This window comes from Bos mutus, chromosome 1 (assembly GCF_027580195.1).
Source record: "Bos mutus isolate GX-2022 chromosome 1, NWIPB_WYAK_1.1, whole genome shotgun sequence".
Classification (NCBI taxonomy): Eukaryota; Metazoa; Chordata; class Mammalia; order Artiodactyla; family Bovidae; genus Bos; species Bos mutus.
This window is the reverse complement of record NC_091617.1, coordinates 133,923,453-133,943,979: the sequence shown is the minus strand read 5'-3', so window position 1 is coordinate 133,943,979 and position 20,527 is coordinate 133,923,453. Positions and strand designations below refer to the sequence as shown.

Genomic DNA, 20,527 nt, shown 5'->3' with positions numbered 1-20,527 from the left:
AGGATTTAGGAAAAGAGACAGGCACCTGGGGGGAAACATGAGTGTGAGTCAAGACCCTAGCCAGAGATGATCTTGGCTTCCTTCAGTATGACGTGCTGGCCACTTGAACAGCATGTTACCAAGGTACACTCACCCCACTGCCACAGAGACACACATCCTCTTCCAAATCTAAACTGCAAAGCAGAAAACACTACACTTTTCATATTCTCAGGACAGTCCTCTACACAAAGCAGATGCTCGGTAAACTCCTGTTAGACAAGTTAGCACCACAGATAAAAGGAGAAAATATCAAGATGCCTAAGAAATGCTAGAGATTTCAAATTTCAATCATTTCCACACCACTTTCTTGGCCAAGGTTACATCCAACCTCTAACATATATCACATTACTCAATTTTGTGATAACCCCTTCATCCTACTTGTATTAAGTATTTTCTTTAAAATTAATTCAACTTTTAAATAAAAATTTAAAATAAAGATTTAATCACCATCTTAAGTAGAAACCCAGTAATTACTGAGAACAAAATACAACGTAACCAAAAAAAATATCAATTAAAAGGGGAAAAAACCTACCTACTAAATGCTAGCTAAACACGATTGCCTACACCAAGGCAGGGAGCCTAAGCGCAGCTCACTGTTTACACAAAGGGAAGAAGAGGGTACAGCACGTGCTTGAGAGGGGTCAACATATTAGCGGTTTTCTCCACGATATAATCCAAAAGAACTGAAAGAATAAAAGCAGGGAATCAGAGCTCTCAGTTGATTTACTATTATTTATAGTTGTGGCTAGGTGTCCCTCCAGTAACGGACGACACAGAGCCCACACATGGGAGGAAAATCCCACGGCCTCCTACAGGGAAGGCCAACCGGAATGTAAGTTCCCTACTGACTGGGCCTCATACCATGAGTTTAAAACACCTTGTGGTGTGCAGAGAGGTCCAGGTGGGGCTCTCATACCTCCCAAGATACCCACTCCGGATTCTTGCCTGGGAAACCCCATGGACAAAGAAGCCTGGCAGCTACAGTCCATGCGGTCAAAGAGTCTGACCTGACTGAGCAACTAACACTTTCACTTTTCACAACCTAGGTTAAACAAACATCTCTTGGACTGGCCACGCAAACCATGAATCCAAAGAGAAAAACTGATGAAGTGGTCATCATTAAAATTAAAAACTTTGCTCCTCAAAAGATATTAAGAAAATAAAATTCAAGTCACAAACTGGGAGAAAATATTCACAACACATCTACCAAAAGGACTTATTTTTAGAATATGTCAAGATCTCTTATGAACCAAAAATTAAAAGACAACACAATTAAATAAAAAGGGCAAAAGATGTGAACATACATTTTGTAAGAAAAGATATGTAAATAGACGATACGCATATAAAAAGGTGCGTACCTTTTTATATGCGTATAAAAAGGTGCTAAACATTATTAGTCATCAGTGAAATACACATTAAAACCACAATGAGATATCATTTCCACTCAGAAGAATGACTAAATGTTGGCAAGGATGTGGAGCAAATGCAGCTCTCACACATTGCTAAGAATGGGACAACTTTGGAAAACTGGCAGTTTTCTTATAAAGCAAAGTGTACGTCTACTCAGATTCAGTCATTCCACTCCTAGATAATTAACCAAAAGAAATTAAAACATATGATTCCACAAAAAAACTCGTATGTTAACATTGAGAGCACTCTTATTCAGAACAGCAAAAACTGAAAACAACAGAAATATCCCTCGGCAGATAGATAAATAACCAATTGTGTTATATTCATTCACACAATGGAATACTACTCAGCAATGAGAACAAACTGTTGAGACTTTGTAACAAGGGGTGACTCTAACAGACCACGAATCAAAGAAGCTGTACATCCTATATTAATTATTACTATAAAACGTTCTGTTGCTGCTGCTAAATCGCTTCAGTCGTGTCCGACTCTTTGCGACCCCAGAGACGGCAGGCCACCAGGCTCCTCCGTCCCTGGGATTCTCCAGGCAAGAACACTGGAGTGGGTTGCCATTTCCTTCTCCAACGCATGTAAGTGAAAAGTGAAAGTGAAGTCGCTCAGTTGTGTCCGACCCTCAGTGACCCCATGGACTGCAGCCTACCAAGCTCCTCTGTCCATGGGATTTTCCAGGCAAGAGTACTGGAGCGGGGTGCCATTTAGGAGCAGGCAAAACTAATTTGTGATGATAGAAATCAAATCACTGTGTTATTAAGGGAATTTCCTGGGGTGATGGAAATGTTCTGTATCTAACTAGGGTTATGATTACATAGGTGTATGTATTTTTCAAAACTCAACCAACGGTACATTTAAGATCTGCATGTTTCATTATATATAAAGTTCATCTAAACTTTCTTAAAGACGGAGAAAAAAAGACTCAACAATAGTTTTTACCTCTCTTTTCTAATCTCAAAAAGTCTTCATACCATAGAAAGTTACTAGCACCAACATAAAGTTTTAGAAAAAAATAATCATAAGTGATCAACAACTTCCAAATTTAAATTCCAAACATCATTCACAGGGAAATAAAGAAATCTGTTCCTAACAAATAACAGTTATAATTACTGGTAATAATAACAATGATGCGTAAATATTTGCGTTTTCCAGACACAGTTTAAAATGTTAAGAGCATCTAGTAAATTCAACTCCACACAAAGCTCCTTCCCAGTATCTTAGCTACCTCATTCACTGAGATACTGGAACCAGTTAATGAAATTTCTAAACACCCTTCTCCTGTGACTTATAATGCCAGATTCCCAATGTACGTGAGACTAACCCACTCTCAACGTGTTCTTCAATGTTCCTTTTATTCCCCAACTCCAATAACCTTTATCCATACCAAAGTAACCCATCTCTATGGACAGTGGAAATACATAAATTGCTTTACCTCCAAAATCTTGAACTGTAATTATCTCAATACTTCAGTAGCTCTTCAGTTCCTTCCCTTTATTGTTACAACAGCTGTTCTCTGGGCTCATAATACCTCCAGGGTCCATAATCCTCTTGTTTCTCCCACTTGATTATAGCAATCATTTCCTTGTTTTTTTCTTACTGACCTCAACCCCAATTACTGCCATTACTTTCTTACCAGTACCCTCAACTTTCTCCCACAGCTAAGACATGCATACCCCATCTTGCAAACACCCAATCCTGAACTGTTTTGACTCCCCTGTCCCTTGTCTTCTCTGGTGCTATAACTGAATGCTGCAAAATCCTGGATGAAGGAATGCCCACCAATGAGAGTCACTATAAAACCATGCTTCTATGTTCAACAAATAAATATTTATAAGCTGTTGACAGTTTGGAGCCCTGTGATCCATATCTATAAACAATGGCCATCAAAATAAAAACTGAAATGTTAAAATTCACTACCCTAGATTTAGGTACTGAAACTGTAATACACTAATACTGTAAAACTGTAATACAACTGCAAACAGAGTTGCTGTTTCCTGATTCGATTTTGACAATTTGTTTTGAAATAGCCATTCTTTACTAAGGTAGTTATTCCTAGTTTGAAAGGATTTGAATTTCTTCAAAGAAGCCATTAAAATGAAGTTCAAATTTTCACCCATCAAATTAGTAAATCTAATTCTGTCATAAAACATATTCCTAAACATCAATTAGCATATCAGTGGTTAGGAAATTAAAATACCAGTACAACATATTAATAGAAACTGTGTCAGTTAACATTTGTATCTTCCCAGACATGGGGAACTAGAATAGCAGGTAAAGAACTATAACTTTCAGTGGAAAAGGAAAAGACCCTCACTCAGTTCAGCTACTGCCAGGCAGGAGTCCCGCTCGGCCCTATTTTAAGAAAGCTAAAACAGTGAAAAAGGAAACTAAAAATAAGCATCCGCACAAAAGGTTCTCTCCTCAGAGGAGCACCAGCAGTCTCTGTGTGGTTCCTAGACCCAAGAAGCTGCACGCTCTCTTAGGCCCAACTTGATGGCAGCACCACCAGCTTAGAAAGCAGCTCTCATCTGCACTACCTCAAAACCATGCAAGCCAGTGATTTCCATCCTATTATTTTTTATCATCTTTAACTCTCTTCTGAAACTGCCTCAGCCACCCTAAGTGGTTTGACCAAGCTGTTCAAGTTATCCCATAAGGTACCAATTATGCTTTTATTAGTACTTGGTTTGAAAATTGCAGAGGTCTTGAATGGTTTACCCTTAACCTTATTTTTCCCATAATTCCTGTTATTTTTAATGATTTCAAAATCTTAAAGGTTTTTGTTTGTTTGTTAGGAATGCATTTGATGTTGGAAGAGAAATGCTTATATTCTTTCAATACAATACTGAATGTTAGATAGGGTGTGGCAAGCAAGCAATTTGTGAACATTTATCAATGATTTATAAATGTTTATACTTTAACCCAGTAAATCCAATTCTAAAAACTCATCCTTAGAAGGCCAAATATAGACACAAACATTTATGCACATATATTAATCAAAATTATATTTAAAACTGAAGAAAAGTAACAATATAAATTACCACTAACAGAGCAATGATCAATAAACTATAATCCATCCCTAACAGAGAACAACAGTTTTCAACAATTTCTCTTTCTTTGGAGGAGAGAGATGGTGTTCCAAGCCACTGTACCCTTTAGTCAAATCTCTCCCTGCTCACCCACGAGACATACTGAAATTCCCCTTTGAAGACAGGTTTTAACGACTAAAAAAATTACTGGAAAGGACTATGAAGCCATCAATAAGACTATATAAATAAATTTTAACAAATTGAGTTTTGCTTATAATCACATTAAATAAGGACAGGACTATGATTTACTATACATAGTAAATTTTAAATATGTCTGTCATTTATAATGGGTCTCCATTATGTGTGTTCCATTTTCTCAAAAAAGAAAATAAATACCAAAAAATATGAACAGTAATTGATTTTAAATGGTAAATTATGGGTTATGCTTTTATCCTTTTTCTTTTATTTTTCATAAGAGTTAAACTGGGAAAATTAAAAATTAGTTTTCAAAATCAGGTTTAAAGAAATATTCATTCAGCTGCAGCAATTCACTAAACAAAAACCCAATTACTGTCTAAAATAATATATGAAGGCCAGTAAAAGCTAGAGGAAAAAGCCCTCAAACGACAAAATTCAATTAAAAAATCACATTCGTAGAGATAATATCTTTGATATATTAAGATTAACATAGTAATAACAAATTGCTGCTGCTGCTGCTAAGTCACTTCAGTCGTGTCCGACTCTGTGCGACCCCAGAGACGGCAGCCCACCAGGCTCCTCCATCCATGGGATTCTCCAGGCAAGAGTACTGGAGTGGGTTGCCATTGCCTTCTCCAATAACAAATTACTAATGACTAAAACACCTTTCCGTCAACTTTCCCTTAAAATACCCAACCAAAAGGTTGTCATTGTTGTTGTTTAGTCACTAAGTCGTGTCTAACTCTTTGTGACCCATAGACTGTAGCCCACCAGGCTCCCCTGTCCATGGGATTTCCCAGGCAAGAATACTGAAGTGGGTTGCCATTTCCTTCTCCAAGGGATCTCCCAACTCAGGGATCAAACCCACATCTCCTGCATTGGCAGGCAGATTCTTTACCATTGAGCCACCAGCGAAGCCCCAACCAAAAGGTAAAATTTGGAAAAGCATTACAAACTGAAAAATATCAAAGCTCAGAATTTCACCATTCAACAGTGACAATGAGCCTGAAATGAGAAGAAAATCCTTGAACCACCCAGGCTCACTGTCTGAATAAGGGTAACCCAGGAAATCCCAAGATGATAGGTTTCAGGGGAATCAGAAATGCGCCAAGAATTATATTCCCAGAGAAATTCTCATCGTGTGCAAAGACAACAGATTCTCAAAAAAATACCAATTACGTATCCTTCTCCATAAAAGTCACTCCAAAACATACTGAAAAGTTAATAACACTTTTATTTTTAACATAAGATAATCATTTTATACTGAGAAAAGGTTTATCATGAGTAATAATTCTAGTATAATAATTATGAATATAGCTCTAAATCAAAATGTAGAATCCAAAAAATCCCTAAATATTAGAAATTCAAAAAGAACCCAATGTAATCAATTTCCCCAAAATAACAGAAATATGAGGAGAATCCAATATATGTTTAATCATGTTACGAAACTATCAGCCTATGACTGATCTTAGCATGTAGATATGTGTATCTCCATCCACAATTAATATGGGGGAGTGGACACATAGACACATCAAGACCATACTTTTAAAGGAAATTCAATTCTTCCAAAGCAACCATAGGAGATTTAGAAAAAAGTGATCAGCTATAAGGAAAAGCACAGTTTGTAAAGTAGAAAACATATAGTCCACAACCTGACTACAGGCAAGGACACAGAGAGGGAGGGAAAATATAACATTATAGATTCTGATGTACCATCTATCTCAAAGAGTTACCTATATTCTAAGATTTCAACTGCATAAAGAAAAATGAGAACATGGAAAAATGCTGGAAAGATATTTACCAAAGACTCCCAATGCATAGTTAAATAATGTGTACTTTTCTTCTTTTTTATAGTTCTGTATACTTTCCAAATGGCGTATGTTTTTATTCAGATAATCAGGCAATGGTTAGAAAAATAAAAAGAATTTTAAACAAACTGATTTTTAGAAAAAGATGAAATCTGTAAAGACTATCATACATGTATTCCTGAATGTAATCTTTATTCCTTCCTTCCCCATCATGCTCAAAACAATTTTTAAGAAAGAGAAAAGTAATAGACAATTGAAGACAGGATCTAGATAATCTACTCCTTTCTAATTGCTACTGCTAATCGCTAGTGTTTCAAGTATGACATAACAATTAAATGCAGTCTCAAAGCAGGGCCAGCAGATGGCAGGATTTATCATTATCTGGGAGTGGTGCTGTAGGTTCTGCAGAGAAGTGGGCAGTGAAGAATGGTTAGAGAGGCAGTGAAGGAAACCATTTATTCAGTGATGCTTTACTCAGCCAGCTGTGCACAAGCCAGGGAAAGGGCAACTTTAAGAGACCAGGAAACAGCCTGGTTCCAGTAGAAGGGATTGACTACAGCAATCCCTTCAACACCCTGATCACAGCAAGGATGCTCCAAGGGCTGAGAAAAGAACCAAGTCCAAATTGGCCATTTCAATGAGTGCCTATTTAGAAAAGCACCAGCACAGTCACAAGTAACAAGTGAGAGAAAAAAAAAATCATAGTAATGTTAATATCCTCTGGGATAAAGGGAGGGAAGTAATGAAAATAAGTCACTGAGGATCATCTTACAACTCAGTGACTCCAACAACCCTAACGGGTCAAAGGTCCTATAAGTAAATCTCATTGATATAAAAAGAGAAGAGGATGCTGAGTCACTGTCCTAGGGCAAAACAATCAAAAATCAAAGTAACAAATGAAGGATATAATGCATGATAAAAGCTGGTCCCCTAATGGACAACCCAGAAAGGAAACTAAGAAAACAACTCCAATCAATTAAATTAGGAGATGAAAGTTTTATACACTGAAAACTACAAAACTACTGAAATTAAAGAAGACCTAAATAAATGGAAAGACATCCCATCTTCATGCACTGAAAGACTTATTATTACTATTTTTAAGGTAGCAATACTACCCAAAGGGATATATCAGTGCAATCCCTATCAAAGTTGTAACTGCCCTTTTTGCAGAAAACAGAAAAGCAGATTCTCAATTAATATGGAAATGTAAGTGGCCTCAAACAGCCAAAAGAGTCTTGAAAAAGAACACAGTTGAGTTACGTTTTCCAACTGCAAAACTTACAACAAAGCCAGAGAAACCTAAACAGTGTGGTAATAACGTAATGACAGATATCTAGACTGATGGAAGAAAGCTGAGAGTCCAGAAATAAGCCTATATATTTCTAGCCAATTGACTTTTTTCCTTAGTTTTTTTTTTTTTTTTTAATGGATTATAGTTGACTTACAATGCTTTGTTAGTTTCAGGTATATGGCAGTAATTCAGTTATACATTCATTCTTTTTTAGATTCTTTTCTCATATAGATTATCTGAGAATATTGAGTAGAATTCCCTGTGCTATACAGTAGGTCCTTGTTGCTTATCTATCTTTTTGATTAATTTTTACACAGCTTAAGTGCAATAGTTAAAATGTTTAAAGTTTTACACAATGGAGTATTACTCAGCCATTAAAAAGAATACATTTGAATCAGTTCTAATGAGGTGGATGAAACTGGAGCCTATTATACAGAGTGAAGTAAGCCAGAAAGAAAAACACCACAACAGTATACTAACGCATATGTATGGAATTTAGAAAGATGGTAACAATAACCCTGTGTACGAGACAGCAAAAGAGACACTGATGTATAGAACAGTCTTATGGACTCTGTGGGAGAGGGAGAGGGTGGGAAGATTTGGGAGAATGGCATTGAAACATGTAAAATATCATGTATGAAACGAGTTTCCAGTCCAGGTTCAATGCACGATACTGGATGCTTGGGGCTAGTGCGCTGGGACGACCCAGAGGGATGGTATGGGGAGGGAGGAGGGAAGAGGGTTCAGGATGGGGAACACATATATACCTGTGGCGGATTCATTTTGATATTTGGCAAAACTAATACAATTTTGTAAAGTTTAAAAATAAAATAAAATTGTAGTTGGAGAAAAAATAAATAAATAAAGTTTTAAAGTTTTACACAATTGATGCAGGTATAATCAGGCCTTTGATACAAAATATTGTGCAACCAGAGATATCAGTCACTTAGCAGTTATTGCTTCTTCCCAATCAGCATAAAAGACTTAGCCAATAATGTAGAATTTAAGGAACCAGTAAAACACTAATTTTAAACAAACTACAAAAATATCTTCCAATGAAATTGGCAATGTTTCTCTATGCAACTTTTAAAAGGGAAAATGTGTTCTGTAAGGTAAATTTAGGTTTCTTGGCGCAGTGTTTCAATCATGTATAAACATTGGCTCCATTAGCTAGTACTAGAACAGAACAAAACCCATAGTTATTTTAACCATCATCAAAAGTGGTACTCAGTTCCTCAGGAACTATATGGTAAAGGATGTGTTATGATGCATGGCAAAGAAACAATAGACAGGAGGGAGTGGGGCACAAGGGCAGACCTGGGAAACCTTGCGAGGCCAAGGCTGTTCATGACCTCAACATCCACCTGATGTCCAAGTAGACATCTAGCCTACTGATTATTGTTAAGTGTGCCAAGACCACTTAATGGGGAAAGAAGAGCCTCTTTAACAGATGCTGCTGCGACAACTGGATATCCATATGCAAAAAGAATGAAATTACCTCATCCATATATAAAGACTAACTCAAAATAAATCAACAACCTAAATATAACACCTAACCGCTGGATCATGGAAAAAGCAAGAGAGTTCCAGAAAAACATCTATTTCTGCTTTATTGACTATGCCAAAGCCTTTGACTGTGTGGATCACAATAAATTGTGGAAAATTCTTCAAGAGATGGGACTACCAGACCACCTGACCTGCCTCTTGAGGTCTGTATGCAGGTCAGGAAGCAACAGTTAGAACTGGACATGGAACAACAGACTGGTTCCAAATAGGAAAAGGAGTACGTCAAGGCTGTATACTGTCACCCTGCTTATTTAACTTATATACAGAGTACATCATGAGAAACGCTGGACTGGAAGAAGCACAAGCTGGAATCAAGATTGCCAGGAGAAATATCAATAACCTCAGATATGCAGATGACACCACCCTTATGGCAGAAAGTGAAGAGGAACTAAAAAGCCTCTTGATGAAAGTGAAAGTGGAGAGTGAACAAGTTGGCTTAAAGCTCAACATTCAGAAAAAGAAGATCATGGCATCCGGTCCCATCACTTCATGGGAAATAGATGGGGAAACAGTGGAAACAGTGTCAGACTTTATTTTTCTGGGCTCCAAAATCACTGCAGATGGTGACTGCAGCCATGAAATTAAAAGACACTTACTCCTTGGAAGGAAAGTTATGACCAACCTAGATAGCATATTCAAAAGCAGACACATTACTTTGCCAACAAAGGTCCGTCTAGTTAAGGCTATGGTTTTTCCTGTGGTCATGTATGGATGTGAGTTGGACTGTGAAGAAGGCTGAGCGCCGAAGAATTGATGCTTTTGAACTGTGGTGTTGGAGAAGACTCTTGAGAGTCCCTTGGACTGCAAGGAGATCCAACCAGTCCATTCTGAAGGAGATCAGCCCTGGGATTTCTTTGGAAGGAATGATGCTAAAGCTGAAACTCCAGTACTTTGGCCACCTCATGCGAAGAGTTGACTCACTGGAAAAGACTCTGATGCTGGGAGGGATTGGGGGCAGGAGGAGAAGGGGACGACAGAGGATGAGATGGCTAGATGGCACCACGGACTCGATGGATGTGAGTCTGAGTGAATTCTAGGAATTGGTGATGGATAGGGAGGCCTGGTGTGCTGTGATTCATGGGGTCGCAAAGAGTCTTGGACATGACTGAGTGACTGAACTGAACTGAACTGAAAACTATAAAACTCTTAGAAAAAAATATAGGGATAAAATTTTATGACCTTGGATTTAGCAATGGATTCTTAAATATGGCACTAAAAGCAAGATTAACAGAAGAAAAATAGATAAATTGGACTTCATAAAACCCTCTGTACATCCAAAGCCATTATCAAGGTGAAGACAACCTAGAAAATGGAGGAAAATGTTGCAAATCATATATCTGATAAGGGTCTAGTGTCCACAATATATAAAGAACTCTTACAACCCAACAACAAAAAGACAATTTAAAAATGGGCAAGGGGGACTTCCCTGGTAGTCCAGTGGTTGAGAATCCACCTTCTAACCAGAGGACGCTGGGTCGATTCCCAGTCGGTGAATTAAGATAGGGTGGAACAGGCTTCCCTGGTGGCTCAGAGGGTGAAGCGTCTGCCTACAATGCAGGAGAACCGCGCTCGATCCCTGGGTTGGGAAGATCCCCTGGAGAAGGAGATGGCACCCCACTCCAGTACTCTTGCCTGGAAAATCCCATAGACTGAGAAGCCTGGTAGGCTACAGTCCACGGGGTCGCAAAGAGTCGGACACGACTGAGCAACTTCAATTCATGGGGTGGGACAACTAAGCCCACACACCACAACTAGAGAGAAGCCTGCATGCCACAACGAAGATCCCGTGCCCCGCAACACAGATCCTGTGTGCTGCAACTGAGACTCCATGAAGCCAAATAAATAAATATTTTTTTTTAATGGGCAGAGGACCTGAATAGACATTTCTCCAGAGAAAACACACAAACAGCCAACAAACATATGAATATCATTTGTCATGAAGGAAATACAGATCAAAACTACAATGAGGTATCCCTTTACACTCACTAGGATAGCTTTAATTACAAAACAAACAGAAAACTGCAAGCGTTAGCAAGGATATGGAGAAGTTGGAACTTTTGTACACTGTGATGGGACCACAAAAAGGCTCAGTCACTGTAAAAAAAAAAAAGTTTGGTGGTTCTTCCAAAAGTTAAAACAGAGAATTACCACATGACCCACTCTCAGGTATACACCCAAAATTGAAAACAGATAATCAAGTACTTAACACACACGTTCATAGCAGCACTGTTCACAAAAGTAAAGATGTGGCGACAGCCCAAATGTCCATCAAAATATGAATGAATAAACAAATTTTGGTATAGACACAGAATGGGATACTGTTTGGTCGTGGAAACGAATGAAGGACTCACACAGGCTACAATGTGAATGAACTCCCAAAACACAGTGCCAAAAAGAAGCCAGAGAGAAATGCCTCGTGTTTTATTAGTCCATTTATATGAAACACCCAGCATAGATAAATCCACATAGATAAATGGAACACAAATTGGTGGCTGCAAGAGGCTGAAGAGAGAGGAAGATGGGAAAAGACTGCTTAATGGGTAAGGAGTTTTACTCTGGAGCAATGGGAATGTTTAGAAACTAGACAGGGTTGGTGGTTGCACAATATGACATATAAACTAAATGTCACTGAATTCTTTCTTCACTTTACAAAGGTGAATTTTATGTCATGTGAACGTCACCCAATAAATTATTATTTTTAAAAAAGAAAAGAAAAAAAGCTGACCCTTACCCCATAAATGCAAAGGGAATGTACTAAAACTGTTTTCCAGCAACTGGAAAGGATTCTGAGGAAAATTTCACTCACAATTAGGTTTCAGTTAGGCTGAAGAGAAAAAGCAGCACTATGAAAGAGTCAGAGGAGACCTCAAAACAAAACTTGAGTTCCACAAGGTAAAAATGAAAGGGCCAACAGAAAAGAGGACAGAGCAGGCCAACAAGCAGATGGAAAGTGGAAAGAGACTGCCGGAAGGCTGACAGGAACAAGGGGGGACAGTCATGGACTGAACAGGGAGCATGCTATTCTTAAAATGTACAGGACTGTTCTCCTCTAAGCTGAAGAACATTTCAGTTCTTCAACTATCATAACCAGACTTAAATTTCTCACCGCCAATTCTAGCACACTAGGAATGTTACTCTCTTGTTAGAAAATATGACATTTATTCGTAAGTTATTTTTAGATAACCCAAATTCCAAGCTGAAAAACCAAAGTTATTTCTGCAAAACGCTCAACATCCATCAAGGAAAATTCACTTTCCCCTAAACAATTTTAAGCTCAAGCTTAGTTCAAGGCTTATGTTCTACATGACCTGGCCTGTGCAGCTTAAGTTCAAATAACGTAACAGTTTAAAAATTATTCTAAATGATTTTAAAAGTTAACTATTGGTTTCCTAAGACCACAACAATGGTCGAACATTAGTGCCAGTGACCAAACCATCTGTCTTCCCTGCTACCTCGCACACCTCTCAAGCAAGGCCGGAGTGTTAGTGTGCTTGTAGGCACTCAAATGTTAGATGCATGAATGGCTGGCTATTGATAGAAATCAACTACATCAAAGACGAACATGAGGAATCAGTTAAGGCAAAAAGCAAAAGTAATGTAGGAACAGAACTAAAGTGGAGTTTTTGCTAATGAGTAGCTGAGTGACCTTTGGCAATCCATTACTTAACCACCTTCTCCAGGCATCAATTTCCTCAACTATAAAACAAGGGAGTTAAACCAGACAAAGTTAAAGTCCCTCCTCAGCCACAAAATTCTATTATTCTATGATATCATGATGGTTTCAAAAAGTCAGCCAAAACTCTATTATTCTATGATATCATCCATGGTTTCCAAATGTTAGTCAAACTAAAGTTGAAAATTTAGTCAAGATACCCTTCTAGGTTCTGAGGACAGTATGGTATGCGAGCCAGAGGAAAAAAAGGCTAAATCGTTTACTATGTCTGAAGCCACTAAATGGTCTGTATTTTAATCAATGTTCAAATTAAATAAATACAGAGCTCTTGTTTCAAATTTTCCCAGTTTATGGAAACTAACAAACTGAAATGGATACAATAAAGTAATAATTTGTCCACCAGAAGCTCATAAATCTAGCTATAGTCAAATTATACCTAGAAAATTAGCTGAGGCCTAATATTTAACTACATCATAAGAAGAGAATTTACAAATGTTACACTGTAGGAAAGGGGCATCTTTTCTTCAGCTCCTATCTAAGGATAGTGAGTAACAAAAACATAACCCATAATCTCTAGCACTGTAACATAAAATACGAAGCATGCCCTGCCATAGTGCCAGAACGTTCTATCTGGTAAAATGATACTCTGAAAAACAATTTATCATTGACTCCTGCACTATTTAAAGAAGAAAATTATCTTACCAAGCTCATGCATGTATTGCGAGCACAGCTCTACAGTAGAGGTGAAGTAATTCACTCACAGTCTGACATAACCACCTTTCACTCTCTTTCAAGCCAATCCCTAACAGGAGCACACACACTCTTTCAGTCAGCTGTGCAGCCATTAGTAGCTCAGAGTTGGCTGTTACAGCCAGGAAATCAAAGACACAACAGAGAATTCACAAACATTATTCCTCCCTGCAAGCAACTCCAAGTGCAAATTTGGAGCCCTGTCCCAAAGTTGCCTGAATTTTTTTTGCCCCAGGCAAGTCACTCGTCTCTCTGCTAAAAGTTAGTTGTATGAGGACAGGGATCTTTAGCTGTTTTATTTCACCAAAACATGTCAAGCTTCTAAAATAACGTCTAGTGTAAACTCAGTAATTATTCAATGAGTGATAAATGTTGCTACCGAAGGCAATCAATCAAGCAGGTGATATCTAAATAACCCCTTTAACATTCTATGATTTGAGTTTTTATCCAAAAACATACAAATCCCCCACCAATAACCAAAATAAATTATTCTGAGGATTATATGGCACTTTCATATACAGCAACTATGCAACAGACATCCTGTTATACACTGAAAAGCATCTCATATATGAGGAAACCAACACTCAGAAACATTAATTACTTGCCTGCCCACATATAACAGAAGGAGGAGATAGATTTAAAACTCAAAGATGCAGATTTCAAATCCAATATTATCCCACACCATATTATCTACTATAAACCCACATTTTTGCACATGTGCATACATGCACACATACACAAACTTTAGAATTTTTCTTGAAATTGGACTGAATTATCTTAACAAATAATCTAAGGAGTTAAACAATTTTTGAAAAAACGCAAACAATCAAAAAGATAATCCTCGGACATTTCCACTTCTGGGCGAGACCAAGTAACAGGACCAGATAAACTCTCTTGTCTGAAATAACCAAAACCAGACAAAATACATGAGTTCAGAAAGGCAAAGACAGCTAGAGTATGTAGGACAAATTTCCAGAGAAGAGAGAGCTGCATGGAGAGAGAACTTCCAAGATCTGCAGAGGGCTGCCCCTCCAGCCTTTGGCTGAGTACTGCTCAGAGCATGCATAAAGAAGCTACACAGAACAGAGCAAAAATAAAAGGTTAACAGAGGGTAACACTTCACAGGTTCTGGAATATCACCTACTCACATCTGCCAGAGTCACAGGAGCAAGTACAAAGAAAGGTCTTGACTCAGAAATACTTGGACCTACACTGAGCCTGCTCCTGTCCTATCTAACAAGTCTAAATACCTAGACCTGAAAAGATCAAACTGTTTCCAAGTAACTTAACTGAGTACCAGAATAAAACCTAAAAATATTTACAGAAATATAAAAATATCCAGGACCCAACAGGATAAAATTCATAATGCCTGTGTCTATTCATAAACTATCAGGCATGCAAAAAAGCAAAATAGATCAACTGAAACCAACGCAGAACTGGCAGATGTTAGAATCAGCTGACATGAAAACGACTGTAACTGTGCCCCCACAAAAAGTCAAGAAGAGACATGGAAGACATGAAAAGACCCAAATCAAATTTCTAGAGATGAAAAAATACACTGGCTAGGGTTAACAGCAGATTAGCATTTCAGAAGATTAGAAATCTGTTTTCCAGCTTTTAATTATTTTGCCAGAATCTCTGTTGAATATTTTATATCCTTCAGCTGTAGTGTGGACCAGCAGTCTGCTGAAAGACAGCTGCGTGCCAAGCCACAAGGTAGCCTTAGTGAAGCAGGGCACTAGAGAATGTGATGGGCACAGTGACCACATGGTTTATACATGGCATGGAGCTATGGAAGCCAAGGCGGGGACATCTCACCCAGGGAGCGGGGTTCAGGGGAGAGAGAGTTGGGAAAATTAGGCGACTTCAAAGGAAGCCATTATAACTAATTTATTTAAACGTCCATTTGCAAGTTGACTCCAATATCCTTTTGGATAATAACTAAGTGGGCAAAGGGAAATGATCAAAAGAATGAGAACTCCAGTAAGGCACAAGATGGTGAAGTAAAAAAAAAAAAGTATGATTCATTCACTAACTCATTCACTGAATTTTAACTGAACAGTACCTGACTATGTGCCAGGTACTGTTTCAGGTGCTGGGGATATAGAGTAAAACAGTATAAAAGGGTCGCCTGGTGGGCTGCCGTCTATGGGGTCGCACAGAGTCGGATACGACTGAAGCGACTCAGCAGAGGCAGCAGCAGCTATTCAAACAGAATTAAGTTTCCTACAGAGGGAGATAGAAACAACAAAAGTCAAAGTGTTAGCCTCTCAGTCATGTCTGAGTCTTTGGGACCCCCTGGGCTGTAGCTCGCAGGCTCCTCTGTCCATGGAATTCTCCAGGCAAGAATATTGGAATGGGTAGTCCCTTCTCTAGAGGATCTTCCTGACCCAGGGATTCAACCCAGGTCTCTGGCACTGCAAGCAGACTCTTCACCATCTGAGCCACCAGAGAATCCCACCTAAAAGAAAACAAAGTGACAGAACCGAGTAGCACTGAGGGTCAGCCCTAGAGAGGCAAAGCTCTCTGAGGAAGGAACACTAAGCTGAGATACAGAAGGCTCCAGCCCCAAAAAGATCTGCGATAAGTACATAAGGCAGAGCAAGAGTTGACTGCAGACCCTAGGGTGAGAAGAGCTTGGCACCAAAGGAACTAAACCGTGGTGTGGTGGGGAGCAGCGACAAGAGAAGAAACAGGTGGCAGGCAAGAGTCTCCATATAAACATTAATTTATAAAGCAGGACGACGGAAGCCCAGATATATGATATTTATGAATCACTGTTAATTTCTTAGGTGTGATCTTGGTTATTATAAATTTTTAAGAGTCCTTATCTTTTAGACACACACACCAAAAAATATTTTATGCAATTTTCTGAGTTTGCTTCAAAATAATCCAAGCAGAAGACGGGGGGAAGTGATAACAAGGGAGTGGATTGCGAGTGGAGAAGTACAGACCAAACAAAACTGGCTCTGAGATGATAACTGTTGAAACTGGATAATGGATACATAGAATTTCACTATACTAGTCTGTCTACTCCTGAATGTTTGAAATTCTCCATAATAAATACATTTTTTAAAAGCAAACTTACTTAAAATATAAGTAATGGTATTAATAAACATAAATGCCCCCTTCACAGGGGAATTTTCAGGGCTGCAAAATTATTCTGTGTGATACTAGAGGGGATGCATTTGTCAAAAGCCACGTAATTACAACAGAATAAGCCTTAATGTCTGCAAACTTTTTACAAATTCAGGGGGCAGGAGGAGTTGATGAAGGTAGTCAAAAAGCACAAACTTGCAGTTATAAGATAAATAAGTACTAGGGGTATAATGTATAACACGATAATTAACACTGCTATATGCTCTATATGAATGCTGTTAAGTGAGTAAATCGAAGAATTCTCACCACAAGGAAAAAAACTCTGTTTCTATTTCTTTAATATTGCATCTACATGAGATAATAGTGTTCACTAAACCTACTATGGTAGTTATTTCATGATGTATGTAAGTCAAATCATTATGCTGGCCATGTTAAACTTACACAGTGCTGTATGTCAATTATATCTGAATAAAACTGGAAGAAAAAAAATCACGTAGGAGGTCAGAGAATCTGACCTGATGATATACGGAATGTAATAGATGCTTCCTTCCAGAAGCAGCTTTCAAGGGGTTCAGATGTATCCATAAGCTTTCATCAAGAGGCCCTGCAAAACCCTCAAAGTCTAAGAACCCCCATCAGAGTACACAAAACTTAGTGTATGTGGGATCCATACCCTTGTCTAGGGAAAGGCTCTAAGGCTTTCACAAAATAAGTTGAGAACCACTGATAATTCTCTTGACAGCAACTTCCCAGCCGAAAAGCACGTTTCCATTGCTTTTAAACCTAATGCCATTTTGGCCTTCCCTGCAAGGACATTACTACACAGCCATTACCACAAATATGTTATCACCAGTGAATTTTACAATTCTGAAAGAAAGTTGTGACAGATACCCAAAAAACAAGAAAGGTGGCAAATTATATCTAAGTCTCCTTTACAATTTCATCTTGTTAAAATACTGTATTTCATTTAGTCTAAATGCACCGTTATTTCTTGTGCCATTAAGAAAGAAAAAAGGCTGTCAATTACCTGATGACTCACCACTGATTGTAAAATGATTCCAATTTCAGAGATGTTCAAATGTGAAAAAGCCGTACATCTGATAATTCATGAGACATACTGTTCAAAAACCCCATTGGCTGGACCCCATCTCAGATCTCCTAAACAAATTGCTCAGAGTAGGTCTTTGAATCTGTATTTTGTTTAAGCCCCTCAGATGACTCTCGTTAGATAAAGACTATGTAAACTGTTAACTTTCAGAGGCAGCACAGTAGAGAAAGCACGCACTTTAGAGTCATACAGCCCCAGACATCTCTGTGACCTCCAGCAAACTGTGTAATTTCCCAGAGTCTCAGCTTTATCTATTAAAAAATGCCAATGCCATCTACTGCCAACGGTTGATAAATAAAAGAAATTAAGTGAAACTGATGACCTAGAGCAAGACATATTTATAAAAGAACATGTTCATTATTTACGAACAAGATACAACATATTCGTCTTAAGAACAAGAATGGGACGTCTGAAATTTCTTTTCAAAAATAGTCTGCCACTCAGCACTATTACTTGCTGAACACAATTGAGAATTTTCAGTAAATGGTTTATTATGTAATTCAGCAATACACACATTTGTTTTGGCACATCACATTTTTAGAGGTCCTACATAAATCAAAGTTGTTTAATAACATCTTGATTAGAAAATATTATACTTGGTATACATCAACAATAACACAGGAAAAAACATACTTTTAAGCATAATACAATTTCAGAGTAGGTAATGGCTCTATTTCATGTCAAGTTTTTGTTTTGTTTTAGTATATATAGCTGGCAAGTCTTTTCAGAACACTGGCATAATTGTGTTAAAACCCCAAAAGTAGTCATGTGGAATTTCTCAATTCAGGATGCTAAAAAAAAAAAAAAAAAAATACCCACATTTCATTTGTTTCTAAAGTGACCCTTAAAGTCCAAACAGTATTTCAGGCAGCACCTTCAGAACAGACGAGTCACTCAGGATGTGACTCACAGGAGACAGGTTTAGCCATAACTGGACAGTTCTCCCACGTGTGTAGAATGAAGACCGGAAAAAAAAAAAAATTCAAAACCCACAACTGCACAATGTCTCAGTCTAGCTGTCCCAATGAAGAACACATGGATTCAAATTAACATTGTATCAATACCACCAACCCCACCCAAAACATCCAGGCTTCGGAGCATGCTGCAGCGTGCTAACCCACCTCCACCAGCACCACCTCCTCAGAGTCTGAGCAGCGGGAGGACAGGCCCCGCAGCAGCAGAAAGAACACGCTCACTGCTCCCCCACCCCCAAACACTTGGCTTGAGGTTGAAAAGGAAGAGAGGTGCTGGGAGAAAAATGGCTCATCTCATTTTTCTTTTCCTTCAACCATTTTCAATAAGAAAAAGCTGCTCAAATCTGAAACTTTGATTCCTCTCTGCCTCCTCCCTTTTCTTTAGCCCTCGGTTCTCCCCACTAAGTCTTCTCCAAACTCCCTGCAAATTCCTCATAAACCCATGCCACACCCTCAACTGCCCTAGCTGATCCCCTAGTGGCTGAGATGGTAAAGAATTTGCCTCCAACATAGGAAACCCGGGTTCAATCCCTAGGTTGGGAAGATCCCCTGGAGGAGGGCATGGCAACCCACTCCAGTATTCTTGCCTGGAGAATCCCCATGGACAGAGGAGCCTGGCAGGCTACAGTCCACGGGGTGGCAGAGTCAGACACGACTGAGCGACTAAGCACAGCACAACAAGGCTAACTCTCTTCCATTCCCCAATCCATCTTTCCAGTCTGCAAGCCACCCTTTCACTGGAGCCGAAGCTGTCTTCTCTATAACCCCTCTGTGTACTCTCCTTTCCTAAATTCAACAGTTTCGCATTACCTATAAAATAAAATTCAAATTCCTAATCTAATTTCAACCTACCTCTCAGCTTTATATTCTGCCACTCCCTGGTTTTGCCAAATTTTCTCATCTTAGCCACATTACATTGTTCCTACTCCTTGATTTCACACATACCTGCTTCCATACGCCTATGGCTTTGTACTATTTTTTTTTTTTTGCCTAACATGAAACGCTCCTCTTTACTGTCTTTCAAGCTCACCTTTGGAGATGAGACTCAAATGTCCCCTTTCCTAGAAAAACCTTCCCTAAACCCAAGACCCTCCACCCATCTACAGTCAAAAGCAATCATTCCCACAATAACTTACATCAATCAGAAGTATAACTCTTATCTTAATGTGAGAGTTGTAGCTACAACTGTTAGTCTCTCTTATGAAATTTTGAGTTCCTTAAGAGAAGGACTTTAGTAACTTTGAATTGCCATTTTCTACCACAGTATGTGGTACTTGGTTGGGCTTCAAAAATTTTTACTGGACTAATTCGAGAAGCAATGATCTCAACTAGTGTTAAACTGATTTTAAATAAGATGTTAACAATGCTTAACTCTTCCAGAGGGTACTTTGTTTTAATGGAGAGGCGGTTATCCAGAGTGAATTCCTAATTGGTGGAAGGCGGAGTCTATTCTCGGAAGTTCCCTAGACTCCTACAGATGCCCTAGCGCCAGCAACTCTGCTATCATGAACAGTTCATACCATACCCACCGTCCATCAGCAACTTTTCCCCACACCCTAGCTCTGCCCCA

General features: G+C 38.6%; 1 protein-coding gene across 2 annotated transcripts in view; it reads right to left on the bottom strand.

Annotated features, from left to right (window-relative positions):
* RYK (receptor like tyrosine kinase) overlaps nucleotides 1-20,527 on the bottom strand; it is a 109,269-nt gene that overhangs the window by 83,012 nt on the left and 5,730 nt on the right. The window lies entirely within an intron of this gene.